We start from the raw sequence: 24,055 nt of genomic DNA on the forward strand, positions 1-24,055 counted from the left end.
AACCCAGCCCCCAGAGCAGAGGGGGATAGGAGGCTTTTTCTCTCTCCTTAGCCACGGGCTATAGCTCTGAGAGCTCTGTGAAATGCCTCCCCGCCCACAGCCTGGGGAAGGGGAAGGAGTCCCAGGTTCTAGCTCGGTTTGGAGAAGGATCACTGGGCCCTAGAACCACTCGCTGCCCTTTCCCGGAGAAACCTGTGATGCCCAGAACGGGGCTGAGATAAATGCTGACAGGAGCCAGGAATTGCTCCCCTGGAATAGCAGCAGGACTGGGCAGCTGGAAATCTCCCCAAAGAAGCTGAAGCCTTGGTGGGTCAGACATAGATGCCCCAGGTACTGCATGGGGGGGTTAGGTTTGTTTCTGGACAAGAGCAGTGAGAGTTTTATTGCCTCAACATTTCAGTAGAAAAATTCAGACCCAAACTGTGTGTGGTGGGGAGGTCGATAGCGGTTTCTTTGGGTTTGATTTTAGTTTGTTTTCTCATTCTCATTGTAAAAAGCCCTGGATCATTTTGATGTGAACATTGTTTGTGGAAGGCCAAGTACAAGTAAGAAACTTTAGAAATCTGCTTTGGTGTGAGGGGGGTCTCTGTGGGCCAGGGCCGGGGGGGAGATTTTCATGGGGAGGGGGTTAGGGGATAAACGAGAGGCTTTTGCGGGAACACAGGGGGATGTTTTTGCAGTTTAACCTCCCCACTTTCCTGTGCTGCTGCCCAGCTCCGACCCCACTGACACCCCTGTGACGAAGTGGGGATTTTCTGGATGTTTTGTTTGCAGCTTGTGTGTACCTCAGTTTCCCCTATTTGTTGCACGATTATCGAGGTTAAAGGTCCAAAATGTGGGGTGCACCCTGCCAGGGGGATGGAGTAACATTCAGGGGGATGCAGCTGGGCCCGGGCCAGCCCCCATGGGGCGGGGAGGAGGAGCCACCCAGCTCCACTCTTGGCTCCAGCTCTGGCCCCTGCCTCAGCCCCCTTACCCCTGTCTGTGTCCCTTCCCCCTTAGCTGCGGCCCCACTCCCAGCCACGCCCCGGGGGGAGCATGGACCGGGTGGGGGCATGACCCTGAAGTGTTTTGGGACCAGTGATCTCGGTGGTGGGACAAGGGGGTTAAATCTTGGCAGAGACCCCCAAAGGGCAGGTGTGGCTGCTGTCGAGCTGCCTGGGCCCAGACAATAGCCACAAATTCTGTCTCCTAGCAACCGATGGCCGGGGCGCACCTGCTGCAAGAGGCCAGCTGGCCGGAGGAGTCGGAGAACAAAGAACGAGCTGGAGGCCAGGTGAGCAGGTTGCCAGGGAAACAGAACAAAGGACAGATGAGGGGCAAAGGGCCTGGCTGAGTCGGGCTGTTGGGAGCAAGGAGTCTGCTGGGTTGGGACTCGAGGGGAGAGTCCAGGCTCTGAGTTCGGGGTCTCCCCAAAATGGACGTTGCTGAATCTTCCTGCTTCCTGTGCGAACACAGAACTTTCCCAGGCTGGATTCCAGACCCCTAACGAACCTTCTGTTGTACAGCGCTGGCTGAGAGTCACTGGTGACTGTGGAAGTTGGGGGTGCAGGACTCCCCTTCGGGGGGGGGGGTGAGGCTTTTCGAGGTGTCCGATTCAGGTGGACTCACTGCAGGAAGCTCCTGGTGTGGAACAGGGGGGCTGAAAGGTCCAAGGTCAGTCCCAGGAGGTGCTGAAGCCAAGGAGACTTCCCCCAGTGAGAGCGTCCCCTGGGGGAGTCACACTGATGAATGAGGCTCCTGCCTGGGTTTGACTCAGAGCTGTTCCAGAGCACGGAGCCTGTGTGCCCGTCACAGCCCCCCAGCATGTGACCTACAGGCTCCACTCTGGCAAAGTTCCCTGTCCCTGGGCTTTGGCATCACTAGCCCCTGCTTAGTGAGTAGGGGTCAATGGTCCCCAAAATGTGGGGCGTGACTCCTAGGGGGACACAGAGGAAGATTGATGGGGGCACCTCAGGGCCTGAGCCAGCCCCCATGGAGGGCAGGGAGGGAGCCCCACTCAGCCCCACTCTGTCCCAGCTCTTCCCCAACCCCACCCTCAGCCTGGGCCCCTGGCTCCCAGCCCGGCCTCGACCCCCTTACCCCTGTCCGCACCCCTCTCCCCAGCAAGCAATGGCCCCACTCCCAGCCCCGGTTCTCGACCGCGGCTTCCGAAGGGCCACAGCCATGGGTACGAGGGCGCAGTGTGAAATGTTTGGGGACCACTGGGTTAGGGTGACGTCCTCAATCACTTCTCTGCAGTCCAATGAAAGCGATTCCTCCCCCAGCCACCCCTCCGTCAGGACGGCCTAGGTACGTTCCGCTGCTCTTCACTCGTACAGGAAGGAGAATAACATTTCATTGCACTCAATGCTAAAGTGATTTGCAACTGTTAGGCCTGAATAAAGATGTAGCACAAAACCAGTTGTGCCAACCTGACTAAAATCAGGCTAGCAGAGGTTTCTGGGAAAACCCAGAGTGAAATACTGACAGGCAGAATTGTCTCACAAAGCCCTGGGAAAGAGCAAGATAAGTGAGGGGGCTGATGCCAGCTGTGTTGTGTTAAGACACAGTGTTTGAAGGACCGATAAGAAACACAAGCATCTCACAGTTCTGACTTACTCCTTGGTTTAGTGTTCGGTGTGTTTTTAACTCCCTCACATTCCTAACCTTTGGCGCTTGTTGAGATATTAACAATTCAATATTGTAGAGACTAGGCATGCGTATATATTAAAAGGTGTCTAATTTCTAGTTGTTAGACAAAGGGGGTGGATTGCTCTAGTGAATGATCTATGACGTAATAAAACTGTCTATATAAGCTAATACTGAGCTGTAAAGGGGGGGGCTGGTTCTTTTCGGATACGAGCTGTTCTTTACTGATACGTGCACTTGTCAATAAAGAACTTTTGATCGGACCTTGCTGGTGTTGCCTGTCTCTCTCTGCGGTCAGACAACGAACTTCGCTGTTGGGGTTCGAGTCCCCGACATCTTTGGCGACTCCGCCGGGACTTTGTCTGACTCTCCGGCGGGGGATCAGACTCTGAGGCAACGCAGCGCGCATCCTTTGATTTAGAGGAGCCTTGCCTGGTAATCTGATCTCTGCGTCGGCGATAAGGCGAGTTCTGTGAACCAGCTGAAGCTCGTAGAAATCCAGCAACATCCACCTACCCGTTGAGTAGGGTTAAGGTTGCCTGGGTTAGAGTCCCAGTGCAGATTGTCGGGGTTAGAGTCCCTGACAACTTAGGTCTGGGTTAGAGTCCCAGTCCAGGTTTGCACAGGATCCAAGTAGTCTGGGTTAGAGTCCCAGCCTGGGTTTTGAGTCCCAGTCCAGGTGTTCGAGTCCCCTGGAGAGGTAAGTGAGCGCTCGACGCGGGAGGTGGGGGTTAGAGTCCCCTTACAAAATGGGACAAGTTGGCAGTAAGTGTCTGGGGGACGCCCCATTGTCTCTAATACTTAAAGATTGAAAGAAGATTTCTGGAACCGGGTAGCTTTTGGAGCTGTATGTTTAAAGCTGTATGGAGAGCTCTTGTAAAAATCCCCCAGCATATGCCCCAGAGCCACACTGGGAGGAAGACTGTCCGTGGGGACGTCTGTCTCTCTTGGGCTCACGCCATCTGAATTTATTGACTGTGCAGCAAGATATGATGCATCGTGGTAATAGGAAATAATGGCCTTGGTGTGTGTGTGTGTGTGTGTGTGTGTGGAAAATGGGGGAGGGACAGTCTAAATATTCCACCTCACCCCCTAAGGGTACCCCAGCATGTTACATGTACGTACATTATGGTCCTAAAACCTGCAGGTATTTAGAGAATTGGAATCTTTACACGCGTGAAAATCTATCTAAACAATGCCCATTAGAAGGTACCTTCAATCTAGATAAGATCATATATCTCAAAGGAGCTTTTAATCACCAAAGAAAAGCCTCTGACACAGTGTGAGCAATTTGTCTAGGAACGGGTTAATTTGAAATTCAGCCTGACTTGGTGAAACTGGAGAAGCCACGGGCTGGAATCTGAACTGGACTCTCTGAAAGAGACACTGCAGGAGATTCCAGGGTGTCAAAAACAGCTCTCCCAAAAGAAGAAGCATGTTGGAAATTCTGGACAAGCTGTATACAGGATAATCTCCCGTCTGCCTATTTCCCTTCTCTGAACGTTATACAGACGTGGCCAGTTTGGACATGTGTGAGTATTAAAGTGGCTTAAGGGTTAAAGTATTCATGGTCTTCCTGCGTAATGTGGGAGCGTTCCCAACACTCTTCATTGTTGTTTTATTATTTTTAATTAAGCTTTAAAATTTGATTATATGGTGTGTTTCCCCAACGTCCTGCAGTAGATAAATTGGTAACAGATTTGTCACAGTTTGTTGAGCAATTGAGAATAGGGGAGCCCTATAGAATTTACACCATCTATCTGTTTTACCTTTGTTTTGTGTTTCTTTTGTTTGGTACTGTTGGTATTATATGTTGAGGATTGCATGATTAAAGGTGAGCCTACTCTCAGCTGCAGTAAGTCTGAGAACTGGAGAGGGGTTTAGCATTTTTCTCTCCACCCTGGTTGACCGGAAGGGTGGCAGGTGGATCTGCCCCCAGTCGTAGCAGGACTGGGCAATAGAGTAGTTGGACAAAAGGGACGAGCTGTGTACTTGATAACTAGAATTGAGCAATTAAGAGCATGGATCATGAACCAGGCGGCAACTCAAACCTGCGCCAGGGCAAGTTGCAGGCCTTGAGACAGGATTTCCAGTTAGAAAAGGAAGACCCTGGCTAAGCAAGTACCAGTCCTTCAGGGACTTGTTAAAATTTAACCATTTGTGCTCAGCATATGTTGTAACAGCAGTGTGTTTGCTACAAGAGGAAATTAAATAGTTCAACGCCAGTGGGCCATGTGTTTTGCCCAGGTGGCAAGCCTCACAGGGGAGGACTCGAGTAGTTTTGTGAGTAGAAATGTTTTAGGGAAAGGACCAGACGGGTGGGGGCTACTTAAAAAGCCCACCCTCCTAGCTAACTGGTAGTGGAATGCGTTGGTACCCATGGAAAGAAACGGTTCAGAAAAAAAAAAAAAAAAAGGATCGGGCCCAGGCGGCCAGGCAACAGACAGAGAGCTTGGAGAACAGGTTGGAAACTTTTCGGGTGTAGTGAAAAAACAGAGTAAGTACGTATACGCATGTGGGTTCAAATACTCAGAAGAATATTTGGAATGGTGATCTGAGTTGGTAAGTGGTTGTTGAAAGGACAAGCAAGTGATTTAAGGCACAGTGAAAAGTTAACTCTATAGTTGCTGGAGGGAACAGCAGTTGAATTTTGTAAATGTACTAAAGTAAAAAGTTCTTGGTGTCTTTGAAATGTTTGTAAATAAATTCAGGCAAAGAAATTATTAGATTGCAATCATTTGGCTATGAACAATTTTGTTAAATCAGCTGAAGAATGCATACAGTGCTATGTCATTAAAATTGTATTAGGCTCTAAGAGCACTGTGAGTGATGATGTTTTCTTTCAGTGTTTACAAGCAGGAGTTACAAGTAAAAAGTGAGCCAGCAAGCATCTGTATTAATGCAAATTATCTAACTAATAAGATAGGAGCCACTAAAGCAGGGGCTGCCTATAAAACACATACAAGAAAATATGTGGTAATTCCCTTGTTTTGCCTAAAATCAACAAAAGTCTTTGTATATTTTTAGTAATGATTGCCTGCCCAGAAGGGTAGACTTCTGTTTTGTCTTTCAGATAATCAGAGAACACTGATGCCGGCTAAACAGCATTCAACGTACCATGATTTGCTGGCACAGTAAAAATTGTGTTTTGTGTTCTATGTTCTGTCTTGTGGTGTTTGTCCTGTGGCCAAAATTGATGTGTTTAATATTTTTTATGGGATGGTCTGATTTAAAATCAAGCAGCAGTGTTGGATTAAAATGCAGATATTTGTTTTGTTCAACTTAGAATACAAAGTGTTTGGATACATCAGAAAAATGTGATATACTAAAGTCTTATACATTTTCTTAAGTAAGAGAAAGATACTACATTGGCCAAAACTTTTCATTGACAATTGTTATTGAAATTTGCATATTAACAGTCTTTGAAAGCAAGGACATGGAAAGTTAACCCACTCCCCATATTGTACATGGGATCCTTCTGGCTACCTCAGACTTCTAGCCAGAGGGCTGGGGATGGTGGACAGCTATTGGACTACAGTTTGTATTAAATGAACTCATCGAAGTGGGTGTGCTTGTCTTGGTTTGTTGTTCTCAAGTTCTGTAATAACATTATTTTAGTGAAATGGTATATGTGGCATATATTAGATAAGACTAATGTACTGTATAACAGCAATGTGTATGTGTTCATTGTTAACACCAGGTGTATACGTAAAACAGAAAGTTTTTTTTGTAGGTTAAAAAAAAAGCTGAGAAGGGAAGTGAAAAAAAAAAATCACTTTGACTTAAAAAAAAATAGATAACATGCTCAGTTTAAATCTTAGACACTGACTTTGTTAAAAGACACTCCTCACAGCTAAGACTTTGATAACCCTCAAAAGGAACAAGGGGGGACTTAAATTTGCCCATGCAGCTATAAAATTTGTAAAATCTGCAAAGACACTAATGCAATGTGTTAGGTTTCTTTTCTCACAGGTAAAGAAGAAACAACCCAAAGATCCTAGCAGCCTGCCCCTCCTTGGAACCAGGAGACTGGGTCTACATAAAGATCCATCAACGAAAGACTGCCTTGGCTCCATGCTGGAAAGGCCCGTATTGAGTCCTGCTGTCTACCAACACTGCTGTGAAGTGCCAAAGACTGACTGCTTGGACCCAGGATTCTCACTGCAAAAAAGACCCCTCCACATCAGAAGAATTTTCCTATTGATGATTCGCCTATTCTTTCTTCTAGTTTCTACTGTGCTTCTGGACAGCAGGGAAGAAGGACAAGGTAACGTACTGGTAACCTTTCCCTTGTCCACTGACAGACCAACTGTGCCTTTAGACTTTTATAGACAAAGCACAGCTATTACAGGGTGATATGTGCTGGAAACCTCTCCCCTGTAGGATGCTAAACCACAATTGTTTTGGGAAAGAAGAAGAAACACTCACTCCACTGACATTGCCAAAGTCCAGGAATTCCTGACTAAAAGGACATTGAGAACTGACCCTGGTGACGAAACAAAGAATTACACACTGGCAGGACTAAATTTGTGGGACTTATATTTGGAACTGTGGTATTAATTGGATTTTGGGGTTTTAGTCTACAGGCTGCGCCCTGTGTTTTGGATAAATCCTTCAGCATGTATTGCCCTCCCTCATTTGCATTTTCAATAACATTGTCCTTATCCAGTTTTCAGATCGCTTTCTACATACCCAGATTGCTCACAAGGGGCTTCCATTACATTAGCACAACAGAGGGCCTGGGTTATTTCCTCTGGAAAGAAAAAGAATTGAGCAGATCCCTGTGGGCTAGGGCCAATATCTTAAAAGCCAAGAAAATGCTGAGAAATTGGGCCAACTAAAAAGGCCACTAGACTTACTTTTGAAGCTCAGCTATCTTAAGTACAGGCTGGAGTTGGTGAGTTACATGTCATTTCCACCCTTAGTTCTGTGACCCAGACGTTACTGACAGAGATGGTACTGAATATCACTGAGGCTGGGAAGGCATTGCAGTGGGATCCAGACCAGACTTGGCCCACTGCCCTTACAGACGCGTCAGGAGTACCATCTGATCTGTGGTCATAAAGACATACTTGGCCACTTTCTGGATGAAAGTGTGGGATATTCATAGTGCTCCTTCCAAGCATTTGGACCGGTTAGGGTGGGTGTGGGCTCCCACATACCAGATCCTGCCGGGTCCATGGGGAGGATGCGTGTGGGACTGAATTATTTACCGAGACATCTGGGACATTAGACCACTTGGTATACCTAACTGATTTAATAGTCAGTGCCCCAGACCGATGCATTGTTACCCCTAAAGGGCGAATTTGAAGCTTCGTCTGCGAACTGAAGAAACCATAACCCGGTTGTGCCCTGCCAAGCAGTAATTTGTTGTCCCAAGAGTCCCGTTGGTCCTCTAGGGACAAAGGGGGGATTGTTAGGCCTGAATAAAGATGTAGCACAAAAACCAGTTGTGCCAACCTGACTAAAATCAGGCTAGCAGAGGTTTCTGGGAAAACCCAGAGTGAAATACTGACAGGCAGAATTGTCTCACAAAGCCCTGGGAAAGAGCAAGATAAGTGAGGGGGCTGATGCCAGCTGTGTTGTGTTAAGACACAGTGTTTGAAGGACCGATAAGAAACACAAGCATCTCACAGTTCTGACTTACTCCTTGGTTTAGTGTTCGGTGTGTTTTTAACTCCCTCACATTCCTAACCTTTGGCGCTTGTTGAGATATTAACAATTCAATATTGGTAGAGACTAGGCATGCGTATATATTAAAAGGTGTCTAATTTCCAGTTGTTAGACAAAGGGGGTGGATTGCTCTAGTGAATGATCTATGACGTAATAAAACTGTCTATATAAGCTAATACTGAGCTGTAAAGGGGGGGGCTGGTTCTTTTCGGATACGAGCTGTTCTTTACTGATATGTGCACTTGTCAATAAAGAACTTTTTGATCAGACCTTGCTGGTGTTGCCTGTCTCTCTCTGCGGTCAGACAACGAACTTCGCTGTTGGGGTTCGAGTCCCCGACACAACCCACCACCATCCCAAACTGGTCATTTTGGGGAAGCGGCCCCCTCATGCTGCATAGCTAGGCAGAGTAGGGGTGTCTGTGCAAACACGGCCTGTTCCTGAAGTCTTCCCACAGCTCATCACTAGATGTGAGGGGGGAGCTCATTCAGCCCCTGCTTCTGCTTAGTATTTAAAAACTCCTTAGTGGCCCTATCTCTGCCGGACTTTGATTTCTCCTCCTGTCCCTGTTTTGATAGCTCAGATGAGGTGGCCGAGTGGTTAAGGTGATGGACTGCTAATCCATTGTTCTCTGCATGCATGGGTTCAAATCCCATCCTCATCAGCTGCATTTAGTCTTCACTCTCCTTTATAGACAATCATCTCCCCCCTTGGTACAATGACAGATCAAAAACAATGTTGCTTCTTGCAAACAAAAACCTTCTCAGAATCTCAGTTCCCCCTTGCTTCAAATAAAATGTCTAAATCCCAGATTTCTAGAAAAAATTCTCTAGTCCGGCATTTCTTAGCTTTTATCTCAAAAGGGAACAGCCTCATAATCTCCCCCAAACACCCTGGGACCTCCCCAAATAATTAAAATACCCCCAACCTGAGCAAGGCCACAACAGTGAAGCAGAGCTAGTGTCTAGGCCAAGCTGTTCTGAAGGAGACAACTCAACCATTTTCTCTCTGCTTCCCTTGGCAAAGTCTGGTTGAGAAAACAAAATTCCCCAAACTGAAAAATTTCTGCTGAGAAACCACTACTAGTCTGTTTGGGGACTTTGGTTTGAATGTACTATTATTATTCTCTTCTGATTTCTGAATCAGTTTTGTCATCCAGGTGTATTTCCAGCTGTTGAGTTGTGGGGGAGAGAGGCCAACTCCTAATGTCTCTACCCCCCTTTCATAGTTTCTTCCAACTTGCTAGGAAGTCCCTTTGCTAAGATGTGAGTCAAGCAGTGTCCATTGTCGCTGTGCTATCTCGGAGAAGTCTGCATTGTACACGGCTCCTGGGATAGTCCTTGGGAGTGTGGATCCCTTCAATGGGCCAGCAGCGGGTCTGGCTCCTCCATTGTCACACCTGAAAGGCTGGTGGTGGGCATTTCCCAACCTCATCTCAGTCACACACACAGAGCAAAACTTCCCAGCCAATGCTACACACACAATCCAACACAATAGTAATGTTCAACAGACCAAGACTTTTGAAATGATACCGCACCAGGCAGACTTTGTACAAACCGTATCATCATTATATGAGACTGGTGAATATGGGGCTTCCAGGGTGCTGCTTTGAGCACAGCGTGCCACCCCTGGGCTGACACTGCAGTGGAGACATACCCTTAGAGTCCATCTCTCCTGGGATAAAGATGGCAGCACGGCTGGCCTGGACCATCTGACTTGGGCTCATGAAGCTAAAGCTGAGAGGCTAAAAACTGTGGTGCAGATATTTCTGTTTACACTGAAGCCTGGGTTCGGAAACCCTCACCCCTCGTGGGGTCTCAGAGGTTGGGCTCAAGCCCATATGTCTGCACTGTAATTTTATAGTCTTGCAGCCCAAGCCCCATAACCCTGAGTCAGCTGACCCGGGCTTTGCGACAGGTGCCCTGGGTGTTTTAATCACGGTGCAGACATAACATTAGGTTACGTCTCCAGTGCAATGAAACACCCATGACTGGCCCGTGTTACATTAATCAGGGTCATGCGGCTTGGGCTGTAAAGTTGCAGTGTCCGTGTCTCGACTCAGGCTCAGTCCCCTGCTCCAGGAGCCCAGAAGGTTGGGAGGGAATTTAGCAAGTGGAAATGGTAAAACCGCAGGGGAGTATTACCCTGGACTCATGGCATTTCTCCATTGGTCTGTCTGCTCTGGGGCAGGGACAGAAACTCGTCCTGCTGCTTTTGTTATTTCAAAGGGCGGTTTAGGATTTTCATTCTCAGACAGTGCACAAAACAGGACTCAACCCTCGGCATAAACGAAACGAGCTGCCCACAGATTCTGGCAGCCACAATGAGCATTTGGTGTGAGAGCTCAGACCTGCCCCTGTTCCAGAGGGATGGGGTCATCTGTGAGGGGACCGGACCACTGACCTATCAGCTCCTAACTCCCAAACTTTCAGTAACTCTATCATCAGTGCCTGTGAGTGTAATTTAAAACCAGAAGAAAAACCACACTAGGCTAGACCGAAGATCCATCTAGCTCTGAATCTTGTCTTCTGACAGTAGCCAATACCAGGTGCCCCAAAAGCAACTCAGTAAGGTACCACTGGAACTTGAACCCAGGATCCCCTGTATACAAAACAGTGGTTTTAGCCAGCTAAGCCATGGTGCCTACAGCTGCTGAAGGGATCATGTCTGCACACACCTGACTCTCTGCCAACCTCCATCTGGGCCTGACAAGCTTTGCTTGTGTTTGGATTCAGTAAAGCAGAGGAGCAGGGGTAGTTTTACTCCCAAGGTTCTTTGGACAGGTCTACACTACAAAATTAGATCGGTGTAACTACATTACTCAGGGGTGTAAAAAATTTACCTCCCTAAGCAATGCAATTATATCAGCCTAACCCCGGTGCAGATAGTGCTGTGCCAACAGGAGGGCTTCTCCCTTCAACATAGCTTGTGGAGGGGCTTGGTTAGTGAAGATGAAGCGAATAGGTGGCCCATGGCTCTTGCATTTGGGGAGGCTGGGTGTGAGCGCTGGAAGCTCCCTAGAAGTGGGGGGCCCATTGGTGCCCAGACCATGGCACTGCCCCCTCCACCCTTCTCCTCTCTCTGAGGCCCCCCCTGTGCTCCCCCCTTGCTCCTGTTTGGCCACTTCCCACCCCCTGCTCTTCCTCTTTGGCTGAGGACGGCTGAGCCACCTTTCGCTCGCTCCCCTCCTCCCCCAAGGCCTTCCTGCCTCCTGCTCGTGCCTCTCCACCCCCTACCACAAGGTCTGCCCACCAGCCGCCACCGCCACCTCGCTGACCCGTCCCTACAACCCACCCTGCCCACCACCCACACCTCTGTGCCTCTCCCTGGAGACCTGCCCTGCCCACTGCCCCCACCTCTCTGCCCCTCCCCTGAGACCTGCCCTGCCCACTGCCCCCACCTCCGAGACCTGCTCTGCCCACCGCTCGAACCTCTCTGCCTCTCCCCTGAGACCCACCCTGTCCACGTCTTTCTTCAGTCGTCTGTTGTTATTCCATGAAACATCAAGAATGGAAATAAAAAGCTGAGTTTACTCCAGGGTGAGGAAAGAAAGGAGCCACCAACCCCCTGGCATTGCTGCTTTAGTTAAAGTGTTTTAACTAAACAGCTATTGAATGTCCTCCCTATGCCCCTTGTGTCACCAGAGCACATCCATGCTAGCAGTTCTTGGATGGCCACAGAGAGCAGTGCACTGTGGGTAACTATCCCACTGTGCAACTGGCTGCAGGGTGTTTTGGGAAGGGTTTGCAATGCCTCACGGGCTGGTACAGCATCACATGATGCAGGTTTCTCTATCCCACCGTTCCATGGGCACCTTACTAGATTGCCAGCTGCTTTTCAACTGCAGTGTGCGTGGCGGGGTAGAGACTGTTTGTGTTCTGGGGAGAGACAGTGTGTGTGCTGGGGAAGAGTGAGTGTGTTGAGCTAGGTAGGAGCGGATCATTATTATCCCTACTCGAAAGAGAGAGAAGCTAAGGCTGAGAAAGGAGAATTGACTTGTCTTAGGTCACACAGCCAGTCAGTGGCAGAGTTGGGAATAGGACCCAAGAGCCCTGATTTTCAAACTAACCTTTGGATCTTGAATTTCATACACTGAATGACCTGAATAAAGTGCTCTCAGATGAGGTCCAGACCAACAACAGTAACAGTAATTATTCAGCAAGTATTTGAGGAGAACTGCAATGTTAGAGAGAATCATGAACTGCTCAGAGACCATTAATGCAGAGAAGCCGCAAAATTAATCAAACACAGAACTGGTTCTGACTTATTTCTTTGGTCTTAAAAGATACCAACAAGGACCAGAGTCTCCTCCCTGTCAATAACCCCCTGCTCAGCCAATCAGGGTAGAGACTGAGGACGGGAGGCTGAGGGTTCTCACCAGAGAGCCCAAAGGATGGCCCAGGTCACTGGTGGGGATCACTGCCCGAGCACTCTTTCAGCCCCACATTTTTGGGTGGACTTCCCACAGTGGGAGCTGCAGAGCACTCCCCCGCAACACACACACACACACACACACACACACACCCCTCCCTCCTGGTGTTGGGAGGGGAACAGGAGAAAGGACAAAAGAAGCAAGAGAAGAAGAGAAAGGAGGGAGGGAGGGATGGAGGAAAAGGGGAAACAAAAAGGACAAACCCTAATGTCCCCAGTGATTCTAAGGGACAAAATCCCAGGTGCGCAATAAAATTCTGCCTCCTTAAGCTCATGTTTTCCATGTCTAGAATTCAACCGTCACCAGATGGATCAGACTGAACAGGTTTCAAACCTCGAGGAGGCTCTTACCTTCTAAACAGGTGTGACGTTATTGATATAAATGGGGACCATATAGAACATGGGTTGCAACCAAGGTCCTGTAGTGGCACCAAATCTTAAGTGAAGGGGGTCATATAAGGTGTCTAAGACCAGGTTCTGGGTTGCTGGTTATGATTATGCTGTCTGTATGTCTGTGTATCATTTTGTAGTTGAAGTTATAAGTATTGGCTCTGTACTGTCTGTATTTTGTATTATGCTCTGCTTCTGGGAAAGATCCCAGACAAGCTGATGTTAGCCCTGCCTAGCTGGCTTGATGGCCCATTAAGGGTCATCGGCTACACAATTGACCCATGGAGAGAAGGCAGACACGCCTTGTGACTCAGCAAAGTATGCAGGGACTGGCCCATGTGACTCCAGGCTCCATTTTGCTGTAATTTTCCACAGTGAAGACAAAGGGATTCTTACACCTGGAAAAGTCTATATAAGGCTAATGCCTCATCTCCATCTTGTCTTCAATCCTGCTTTTGACCTCTGGAGGGACTTTGCTACAAACTGAAGCTTTACACAAGGGACTGAACGACCCATCCCAGTGGGGGATGTATTCCAGAGACTTAATCTGAACCTGCAGTTTACTCCAGCACTGCTGCAAGCCTGAACTAAGAACTTTGCCATTACTGTATGTAATTGATTCCATTTAACCAATTCTACCTCTCATCTCTACCTTTTTCCCTTTGTAAATAAACCTTTAGATTTTAGATTCTAAAGGATTGGCAACAGCGTGATTTGTGGGTAAGATCTGATGTGTATATTGACCTGGGTCTGGGGCTTGGTCCTTTGGGATCGAGGGAACCTTTTTCTTTTATTGGGGTGTTGGTTTTCATAACCATTCATCCCCAGGACTAGTGCACTGGTGGTGATGCTGGGAGACTGGAGTGTCTAAGGAAATTGCTTGCGTGACTTGTGGTTAGCCAGTGGGGTGAGACCAAAGTCCTTTTTGTCTGGCTGGTTTGGTTTGCCTTAGAGGTGGAAAAACCCCAGCCTAGGGCTGTAACTGCCCTGTTTGAGCAATTGGTCCTGATTTGGCACTCTCAGTTGGGTCCCGCCAGAATCGCTCCGTCACAGTGGCATAGTCGTGCTTGGATCCACAGAACCAGGTCAATTAAGCTTTGGGTCAGAACCCCACGCTATCCAAATTTTAACTTTGGGATTGAGAGTTTGGTTGGTTAAAGATCAGTGACCATGAGACAGAAAGCATCAGGAAAAGCAAGGAAACTGCAAGCCTTGAGAGACAGCCTGCGGTTTGATTATGAGCAAGAACTGGCAGAAATTCGAATGGAGAAAGAGGCTGATGAGAGAAAGAAAGAAGTTGCTAAGAGAGAAGAAAAAGCTCGTAAGAGGCGTCTGGAGCTGCTGGCTCCTGAGGAGAAAACTCGACAGATGCAACAGGAGACAGCTAGACTCCAACTCCAAGTCAAAAAAGCAATGGAAGAACAGCAGAGACTGTATCCTCTTGAAAGTCCAGTTTGTAACAATGTTGGTATGTTGTATAACTCTGAGCAGTTGTCTGGGGGTAACCAAATGTACCCCAACAATGCCACCTTTTATGTCAATGCTGTTACTGTGGGTTCAGTAGGGGGTGGCCCCATAAATTGTGCTAGTGCTATGGATGGGAATGGTAATGGAAAATTCATGGAGTGTGTAAAAGTCAATGGTAAAAGCTGTTTAGGGCAAATTATGGCTTCTAACATCACTCTTGTTTAAAGCAGATCTGGTCAAAGAGGAAGATTATTTACCAAATCAGAGTGTGAATGTTGTGATCCTCTGTGAGTTTACTGTCCGTGTGCCTTTAGCCAGAATCCACCTTGAGTGGAATGGGGCTCAGCATGAAGTGATAGCTGGCGTCAGGAAGTTATTGCCTAAAGATCTTTTAATTGGGGAAAATGTTAAAGCTTTGTTCAGTCCAGGTAGCCAGTCACAGGAGAGGAATGATCTTAAACCTGTGTCTAGTGTGAGCAATGATTTGCCTGAGGAGGGTTGCCCCAAAGGTTTGTCTGTGCAAAAAAGCAGTGTGTCTGGGAATGAAGTTTCTGAATGTCTGTCTGATGTCTCAGAAGGAAATCTGGAGTTAGATCAAGAGCAGAAAGATCTCATTGGGGAGGAAAATGTTTCTCAGGTTAAATCCCTAACTGAGGAAGGAGAGGGTAAATTTGTAATGGGTAATGGATTGGTGGCTAGTGCAGCTTGTAGAAGTAAACCTGAAATGGGTAACTGTGATTTGCTAAAGGTAGCTCAGTGTAGTGAAAAGAGCAGCAGCTTATCTGTTGGGAGAGGCAATGGGCCTGGTAGGGAAAGTTTGGAGGAGCCTAGGCAGCCTTGTGAGCTGATGGCTTTGTCTAATCAGCAGTTTGGGAAGGGAGGGATAGTGGAAAATGAGTGTCCATATCCCTTACCTGTTTCCTGTGTGGAGAAATGTGACAGTGGAGGGAATGTGCCTGTGTCTGTCAGGAGTATTGACTTGCCTATGGAGGAAGCTACCCCAGTCTCCAAGCAGTTGTCTGTGAACAGCCCTGTGTGCTGGGACAAGGGAAGTGAAATCCCAAGCTGTGTGTCTGGTGAAGGAGAATGTGTCTCCGGCTCTTCTGTGTCTGTGGAGCAGACAGAAGGGGCCTTCCAGCCTGTGATGGTTGAGGGTGATTCAGTTGTCTCGGAGTTGGTTGTAAATACAGCTAAAGCCCAGGAAGGGAATAGTCCCGAGTTTGTGTCTGCTGGGAAGAATGGCACTGTAACTAGGTTGCATCCAGTTAGTGTCATAGCAAGGTCCCAAAGACCAGACAGTTCTGGTGCTTGTAGTTTGCCAGTTGCTAATGTGTGGTTGGAAAAGGGTGTAGCAACTCTGTCTGATCAGGGTGATACCCTAGCCAGGGCACAAGGAGAGCATGAAGGTGATTTAATTGTGTTACCTACTGACAGTTTGACAACTTGTAGCAAGAAGGAAAAGATTCCTGAACTTGTTCATGGCCAAGGGAAGGAGACTGCTTCTGACCTGTTATCTAGAAAGTCTGTAGGTGTGCCTAAAAGGGGATTGTGTAGAAATCCGCCTGTTGGGCCTAAGGTGATTCTGAATGTAAGTGAGACCCAGAAAGCATCTGTGGTTGCTCAGGGAAGTGTTCCTTTAGAGCAAGCCCTAGGTGAAGAGGGGAAGGGCAGAATTTCTGAGAGGGGTGAATTGCTGCTTAGAGAAGCTCCTAGGGAAAGGAATCCTCATGGTAGCCTGTGCAAGCAGTTTACTGCAACTGAAGGGTGTAAAAGTGATTTAGTCAAGAAAGTTTCAGTTCCTAACAGCCAGAAATTTTCTGTTGTGAATGGATCCACTGACTTTCCTTTTGAGAGATCCAGTGTGGGCAGCTTTGAAAAGGTCTCAGGTGGAGTAGAAGCTGTTAAGGAAGTTGAGCGGCCCTATAACCACAAGGCTTTGTGTGGCCAGCTTGTTGGGGAGACAATGGTGTTGGGACAGGAATGTCTCCATGCTGAATCTGTAAGTGAGCAGTCTGTGCTTCAGGATCTGAGGACAGATTCAGTTACTGGTGTTTCAAAGCAGAACAGTTTTATGGCTGAATGCTTGAGGAGGCAGGGGAGAGCAAGCCAGCTCTCACCCTCAGACCCTTTGAATTGGTGTGGTATCTCTGTAAGACAAAGTCCAGCCGTGGAATCCATAGCAGCTAAGAAGTTAAAAGCTAGTGTCTGTGTTGATGCGAATTACTTGGCTGGCAGGGAGAAGAAGGACTTGCTAATAGCTGTTAGCACAGAGGGCCCACCCCATCAGCCAGTGAATTCTGTTAAGCAAGAGAAGACAGGGTTTAATCCAGAAGGAAAGAGAAGACTGAATTTTGCAAAGGGAAGCCACAGGTTAACCCTAAAATGCCCAAACTCCAATGGTATTGAGCCAAGGGTGGGGCATGACAAACATAATTGTAAATGGACACTTGCAATGAATTTGTTGTTATTGCTAATGCTAATTTTTGTAACTAATGTGTTGCTATTGCCAAGAACTGTAACAATGTACAATGTGCCTAATCTTTTGGAAAATCCCTTAAACATGTTGAAAGGAATACATGAAAACACACTTTATGTTAAAGGGCCTTGCTATACTGATGTTTCACAGTTAATGCCTATAAACAGGGGTGAGCTGCAGACGGTTCGCAACGGTTCGCGCGAACCGTTTGCTAAAATTAGACGCCGGACAGCGAACCGCTTGCTAAAGTTCTCTGTCCGGCATCTAATTTTAGCAAACAGTTCGCGCGAACAGTTGAAAATTCTGCCTCCACCTCCTGCCATGAAGCTCCTCCTTGCTTCTCCTCCCCCACGGCTTCCCGCGAATCAGCTGTTCGCGCGGGAAGCCTGGGAGGGCTGAGAAGCAGGCAGGCTTCCCCGGCCCAGGAAGATGACCCTAAGGTAGGAAACGGGGGCGTGTGCCCCGGCCGGTCCCTGGCCGCGGCCCGTCCCCGTCTCCCCGGCCGCGACCCTGCCCGGCCCGCGTCCCCGACTCCCCCCAAAACCCCTCCCCCGGCGCCGCCCGGCTCCGGCCGCACCCCCACCCCCCCGCCCTGCCGTGCCCCCACCTACCGTCCCCGGGTACCCCCCCCCCGCCCCGAGTCCCCGCGCCCGACCCTCCCTGGCCGCGTCCTCCTCCCCCCCCCCCTGTTCCCGGCCCCGCGTTCGCGGCTGTTCGCGGCCCCGCCCGACCCCCCCACCCCCCGGCCCCGGGTCCCCGCCCGACCCTCACCGGCCTCCCTGGCCGCGTTCCCCCCCCCGCGTTTCCGGCCGCGGCCCTGCCCGGCCCCCCCCCCGGCCCCGGGTCCCCGCCCGACCCTCCCTGGCCGCGTCCTCCCACCCCCCCTGTTCCCGGCCCCGCGTTCGCGGCTGTTCGCGGCCCTGCCCGGCCCCCCCCCCGTCCCCGGGTCCCCGCCCGACCCTCCCTGGCCGCGTCCTCCCACCCCCCCTGTTCCCGGCCCCGCGTTCGCGGCTGTTCGCGGCCCTGCCCGGCCCCCCCCCCCGGCCCCGGGTCCCCGCCCGACCCTCACCGGCCTCCCTGGCCGCGTCCCCCCACCCGCGTTCCCGGCCGCGACCCTGCCCGGCCACCCCCCCCCGGGTCCCCGCCCGCCCCTCCCGGGCCGCCTCCCCCCCCCGCGGCCCTGCCCGGCCCCCCCCCGGCCCCGGGTCCCCGCCCGACCCTCCCTGGCCGCGTCCCACCCCCGCGTTCCCGGCCCCGCGTTCGCGGCCCTGCCCCCCCCCGTCCCCGGGTCCCCGCCCGACCCTCACCGGCTGCGGCACGGCCCCGCGTCCCCGACCCCCCCCAACCCCTCCCCGGCCGCCCGCCTCCGGCCGCACCCCCCCCCGCCCTGCCGTGCCCCCACCTACCGGGATGCTCGGCTCTGGACACGGCCCCCCACCTCCAGCCCGGCCTGGCCCCGTGGCTCCAGCCGCCCCTGCTGTTTTGCCAGGGGGCCGGGCTCCGGCAGCGCGTGGCGGGGGCCCCGGCTGCCCGGCTCCAGCTCTGGCCGCAGCCCTCCCTGGCTCCACCTGGCCAGCCACCTGGCTCCGGCCGCTGGGCTCCCGCCGCATTCTCCGGCCGCGCGACTCCTGTCCTGGCCCGGCCACGTCCAGGCAGCGCGGTAAGGGGGCAGGGAGGGGGTGTTGGAGAGAGGGTAGGGGAGTTTGGGGGTGGGGGGGTCAGAGGGCAGAGAACAGGGGGATTGAATGGGGGCAAGGGTCCCGGGGAGCAGTCAGGAAAGAACAGGGTTGGATGAGGTGGTGGGGGCACTCAGGGACAGAGAGAAGGGGTAGTTGTATGGGGTAGGGGTTCTGGGGGGCCATTGAGAATGAGAGGAGGGGTTGGGTGGGGTGGCAAGGGGTTAGTCAGGGGACAGGGAAGGGGGGGATGGGTCAGGGGTCCCGGGGGAGGGTGTCAAGGAACATGAGGGGTTGGATGGGGAACGACCCCCCCCCCCAGAGGGGGGGGGGGAAGGAGGGAACCCGTTGTTAAAATTTTGGAGGGAGGAGGGAACCCGTTGTTAAAAATTTGGCAGCTCATCACTGCCTATAAACAGTATTGGAACGTTTCACAGGGGAAAATACATTCCAGAACTGTTGTGCTGTGTGAAAGGGGAAACTGAGGCACACGACCATATTGCTTTCATGGCTAAATGCCAAGAGTCCTGTACTATGAACAACATCAATATCTACATTGGTTTAATGTTAATTGGGTTCAAAACATTGGCCAAAGCTGGTATGGATAAAGTAGCTGTTTTCTTTAGCTCTTGGCAAGATCACATGAAACATACAGGAACCATGCTGCAAAAGCTAACCAAGTTATACCTTGAGTTTGTAAAGAGATTCATTCATGTTATTGAACATGACTTTGATAAACCATTTCGGTTATACACTGGTACAGCCTCTAGCCCAACACTAGCTGCAGTGAGACAAACCCAAGGAAAGGGGGCTCTTGGGATGCAGTCAGCGATGTTTTGTCATCCCTTCCTGCATCAATTTTGCGTTGGGGGTGTGACGTTATTGATATAAATGGGGACCATATAGAACATGGGTTGCAACCAAGGTCCTGTAGTGGCACCAAATCTTAAGTGAAGGGGGTCATATAAGGTGTCTAAGACCAGGTTCTGGGTTGCTGGTTATGATTATGCTGTCTGTATGTCTGTGTATCATTTTGTAGTTGAAGTTATAAGTATTGGCTCTGTACTGTCTGTATTTTGTATTATGCTCTGCTTCTGGGAAAGATCCCAGACAAGCTGATGTTAGCCCTGCCTAGCTGGCTTGATGGCCCATTAAGGGCCATCGGCTACACAATTGACCCATGGAGAGAAGGCAGACACGCCTTGTGACTCAGCAAAGTATGCAGGGACTGGCCCATGTGACTCCAGGCTCCATTTTGCTGTAATTTTCCACAGTGAAGACAAAGGGATTCTTACACCTGGAAAAGTCTATATAAGGCTAATGCCTCATCTCCATCTTGTCTTCAATCCTGCTTCTGACCTCTGGAGGGACTTTGCTACAAACTGAAGCTTTACACAAGGGACTGAACGACCCATCCCAGTGGGGGATGTATTCCAGAGACTTAATCTTAACCTGCAGTTTACTCCAGCACTGCTGCAAGCCTGAACTAAGAACTTTGCCATTACTGTATGTAATTGATTCCATTTAACCAATTCTACCTCTCATCTCTACCTTTTTCCCTTTGTAAATAAACCTTTAGATTTTAGATTCTAAAGGATTGGCAACAGCGTGATTTGTGGGTAAGATCTGATGTGTATATTGACCTGGGTCTGGGGCTTGGTCCTTTGGGATCGAGGGAACCTTTTTCTTTTATTGGGGTGTTGGTTTTCATAACCATTCATCCCCAGGACGAGTGCACTGGTGGTGATGCTGGGAGACTGGAGTGTCTAAGGAAATTGCTTGCGTGACTTGTGGTTAGCCAGTGGGGTGAGACCAAAGTCCTTTTTGTCTGGCTGGTTTGGTTTGCCTTAGAGGTGGAAAAACCCCAGCCTAGGGCTGTAACTGCCCTGTTTGAGCAATTGGTCCTGATTTGGCACACTCAGTTGGGTCCCGCCAGAACAGCTCCGTCTCAACAGGGACGGCTGTTTTCTAGTTAAATCACTAAAGGGAAGGAGAAAACTCGAAAGAGGTTCCTCCTGGCGCTCACGTCCGTGAACCTGAATACTCTCTCAGTCCTCAAAGAGACCTGGAGAAGGAGACTTGCTGCAGCAAAGCCACAGGGGTCTCTGAGGTTTCCCTGGCCCCTCGCCCCTGTCCTGCCTCCCTGATGTCAGCATGTCTCTGTGAGGTCACCACCTCCCCACCACCTTGGACCAATAGGCTGAGGTCCTGCAAAAGGCCTTTGTGATGTCACTGCCACACCCCTCCCTTGCTGTGCCAATGTCCTGCTCCTGGCCAGGCACTTTGGAGGGTTGAGCTACTCCCTGTGGATCACCCCACTCCAGGAGCGTTCGTTCTAGGCAGCAAGCCGGCTAGACAGGAAAACATCAGACACTGCTCCCAATGCTACACTCAGTTTTTCAGAAATGAGTCGACTTTATGGCCAGAAGAGACCATTAGAGCATCTAATCTGACCCCCTGCATATCACAGGCCTCCTGTATGACACAAGAGCTACTTTTGGGGCAAACACATTCCAGAAAGGCATCTAGTCTTTATGAAATGACATCAGGAGATGGAGAATCCATCACTTTCCTTGGTAGCTTGTTCCTGGGGTAAATCATCCTCGCTGTTGAATCTTTGTGCCTTAGTTGTAATATGAATTTGTCTCTTTTCACCTTCCAGACATTGGGTCTTGTTATGCTTTTCTCTGCTAGATTAAAGAGCCCTTTAATATCCAATCTTTTCTCTCCATTAATGCACTTCAACACTTCAATTAAGTCACCTTTCAATCTTCTTTTGATAAGCTGGACAGGTTGAGCTCTTTCAATAGCTCACTAGAAGGCATTTTTCTCCAGCCCTCAGGACATTTGGTGCCTCTTTGCTGCCCCAGCTCCAATTTCACAACATCTTTTTCAAACGGGGACACCAAAACTGGAGGCAGTATTCCAGTATCAGTCTCACTGATGCCGTGTCACCTCCTGTGACGTTATTGACATAATCTGTAACTGTATAGATCACCGTTGCGACTGCTGTTCTATATTTGCAGCCAATATTGTAGAAAGGTTGTCGTGTAAGGGGTCTATGGAGAGGTTCTGATTGGCTGATTATAATTATGCTCTCTCTAGATGTGAATCATTTTTGAAGTTGACGTTATGAATATTGACTCTATGCTGCCCGTATTTCAAACTTGTGCTCTGCTTCCAGGGAACACCCCAGCCAGACAAATTGGTGTCAGTTCTGTCTAGCCTGCTTGATGGCCCATTAAGGACCATCAGCTACACAATCGACCCATTGAGAGAAGGCAGATACGCCTTGTGACTCAGCAAGGTCTGCAGGGACCTGCCTATGCACAGAACTCTAAGGTTTTTCTATGCCATGTGCTTAGGTTGATGTATTTTCCATACCCTGGTTCCTCGCTGACCTGGGGAGAACAAAGGAACACGAAAACAAAAACCTTCCCCCGCGGATTTGAAAGTATTTTCTTCCCTTATTGGTCCTTTTGGTCATGTGCCAACCAGGCTATCTGAGCTTTTTAACCCTTTACAGGGTATTTTATGCTACCTGTAGCTATACGTTTATGACACCCTGTAAATAGCAATCTGCAGAATCTGATTCTGAGAAAGGGCAGGGTGAATTGAAGTGGCTTCAGCAGATTTACTGAGCATGCTCAATTCATGTGAGCATGCTCAGTGCACCATAAGTAGCAAATTCCTACACACAGCAGTTTCTCACACTACACCTGAGGCAGCATGAGGCAGGGGCTCCATCGCTGTCCAGACCCCACCCAAGAGCAGATCCCCAGGGGCTGCAAGACCCTCAGCTTCTGGGACCTGTGTGTGGAGTCTCTCTTCTGCCCACCCAGGGCTGTCCCACCTCGGATGGGCACAGAAAGTGCTTCAGTGAAAGTCTGTCCCTGGAGCAGCCCCTCTGGCACCGCAGCAGCAGCCCAGAGCTCAGCCCGGCTCCCAGCGCACACTGGAGGCAGCAGCACCAGCAGTGTCTTGCACCTTACAAAGCCCAGCCACCAGGAGCTGCCCCACGGCTCTTTTCCTTGTTTTTTCCTGCTTCCTTCCTACCAGCCCCCCACTGCTCCAGCCCCTTCCTGGCTCCTTCAAGACCAAACCAGGCTGCAGCTGCCACACTCACCGGGCCAGGGACTTTCTGAGGTGGGAACTAGCCCCATCTATGCCAGAGCCCCACCCCCAGGAGCTGCCCCGCCCCAAGGCTGTGCCAGAGCCCCCCCCCCAGGAGCTGCTCCGCCCCAGCTCTGTGCTAGAGCCCCGCCCTGCTCTGTGCCAGAGCCCCGCCCCCAGGAGCTGCCCCGCCCAGTTTGGTTTGTTTTTTTGCCGGGGTGTGTGTGTGTGTGATCCAGATGGAGTTAGAAGAAGTTGGGCTGCAGAGGCTCAGGGAGATTGAGGGGAACCCCCTGGGTGTCCCAGTGTTGGCCAGGGATTGTACAGCACCTAGCGCAATATGGGGTCCCAGAGCCGTAACTAGCTATTTTTGCACTCAAAGCAAGAATATAAAAGTGCCTCCCCCTGCTGTGCCACCCAGCCCCCTTGAAACAACGTCCCCAGCACTGCCCGCCCCAAAGAAACAACCCCTCCTTCCCCAGCGCCGCCCCACCAAAACAGGTGTGGGCCAAAAAGGAAGGTTGAGGGAGAGGGAAGAAATGGCACCCATAGGGTGACCAGATCACAGCAGTAAAATAGGACCTGCCCCCTCCCCGCTCGACCCCATCATCACACCCCTCTTCAACCCCTAGCCCCCCGCTGGCCTGCTGCATCTCCTGCTAGTCAGTCCCCCACCCACCACTCGCCTCCTTTCACCTCCTCCCTCCCCGGCCAGAAACCCCCCTGCCCGCCCCTAGAGCCCCTGCTGGCTCACTGCTCCCCTCTGTGCCCACCCGCCACTTGCCCACCCGCTCGCCTCCGACTCCCCTGCCCCCCAGTATAAAGCCTCATTCAAAGCCCCAGGGGTCACTATATCACTGCACCCAGCAGTCACTCAGTGCAGTTGTAGATAAATCTCTGCATTATGCATTTTTGTATAACTTGTCTATGACTTTGTATTGAACCTTGGTAATATGTTATAGGGGGCCCCTAAGGTAGTGCAATTAAGGTAATAGAAAAATGTCTTTTTGCTAGAAGTAGAATAAGATCTTCCCCCCACTTGGTAATGAGTCGCCCTGTGGAGTGAATGAGGTGGGACTGAGGAAGGCAGCACCTCCAGACAGCTGCAACCCGTGGAGGGGGGCTGGGAGCCCGACCAAGGCCAATCAGACCTGGCAAGTGGGCTGGCTAAAGAAGAGCCGACACACTGACGGCCTCG

At 50.3% G+C, this 24,055-nt stretch overlaps 1 non-coding gene across 1 annotated transcript; it reads left to right on the forward strand.

Moving 5' to 3' along the window:
• Positions 1–8,886: 8,886 nt before the first annotated feature.
• Positions 8,887–8,968, forward strand: TRNAS-GCU. The gene has a single exon. It is a non-coding gene; the product is annotated as a tRNA-Ser (tRNA).
• Positions 8,969–24,055: the final 15,087 nt, after the last annotated feature.

This window comes from Mauremys mutica, chromosome 18, assembly GCF_020497125.1.
Source record: "Mauremys mutica isolate MM-2020 ecotype Southern chromosome 18, ASM2049712v1, whole genome shotgun sequence".
NCBI lineage: Eukaryota > Metazoa > Chordata > Testudines > Geoemydidae > Mauremys > Mauremys mutica.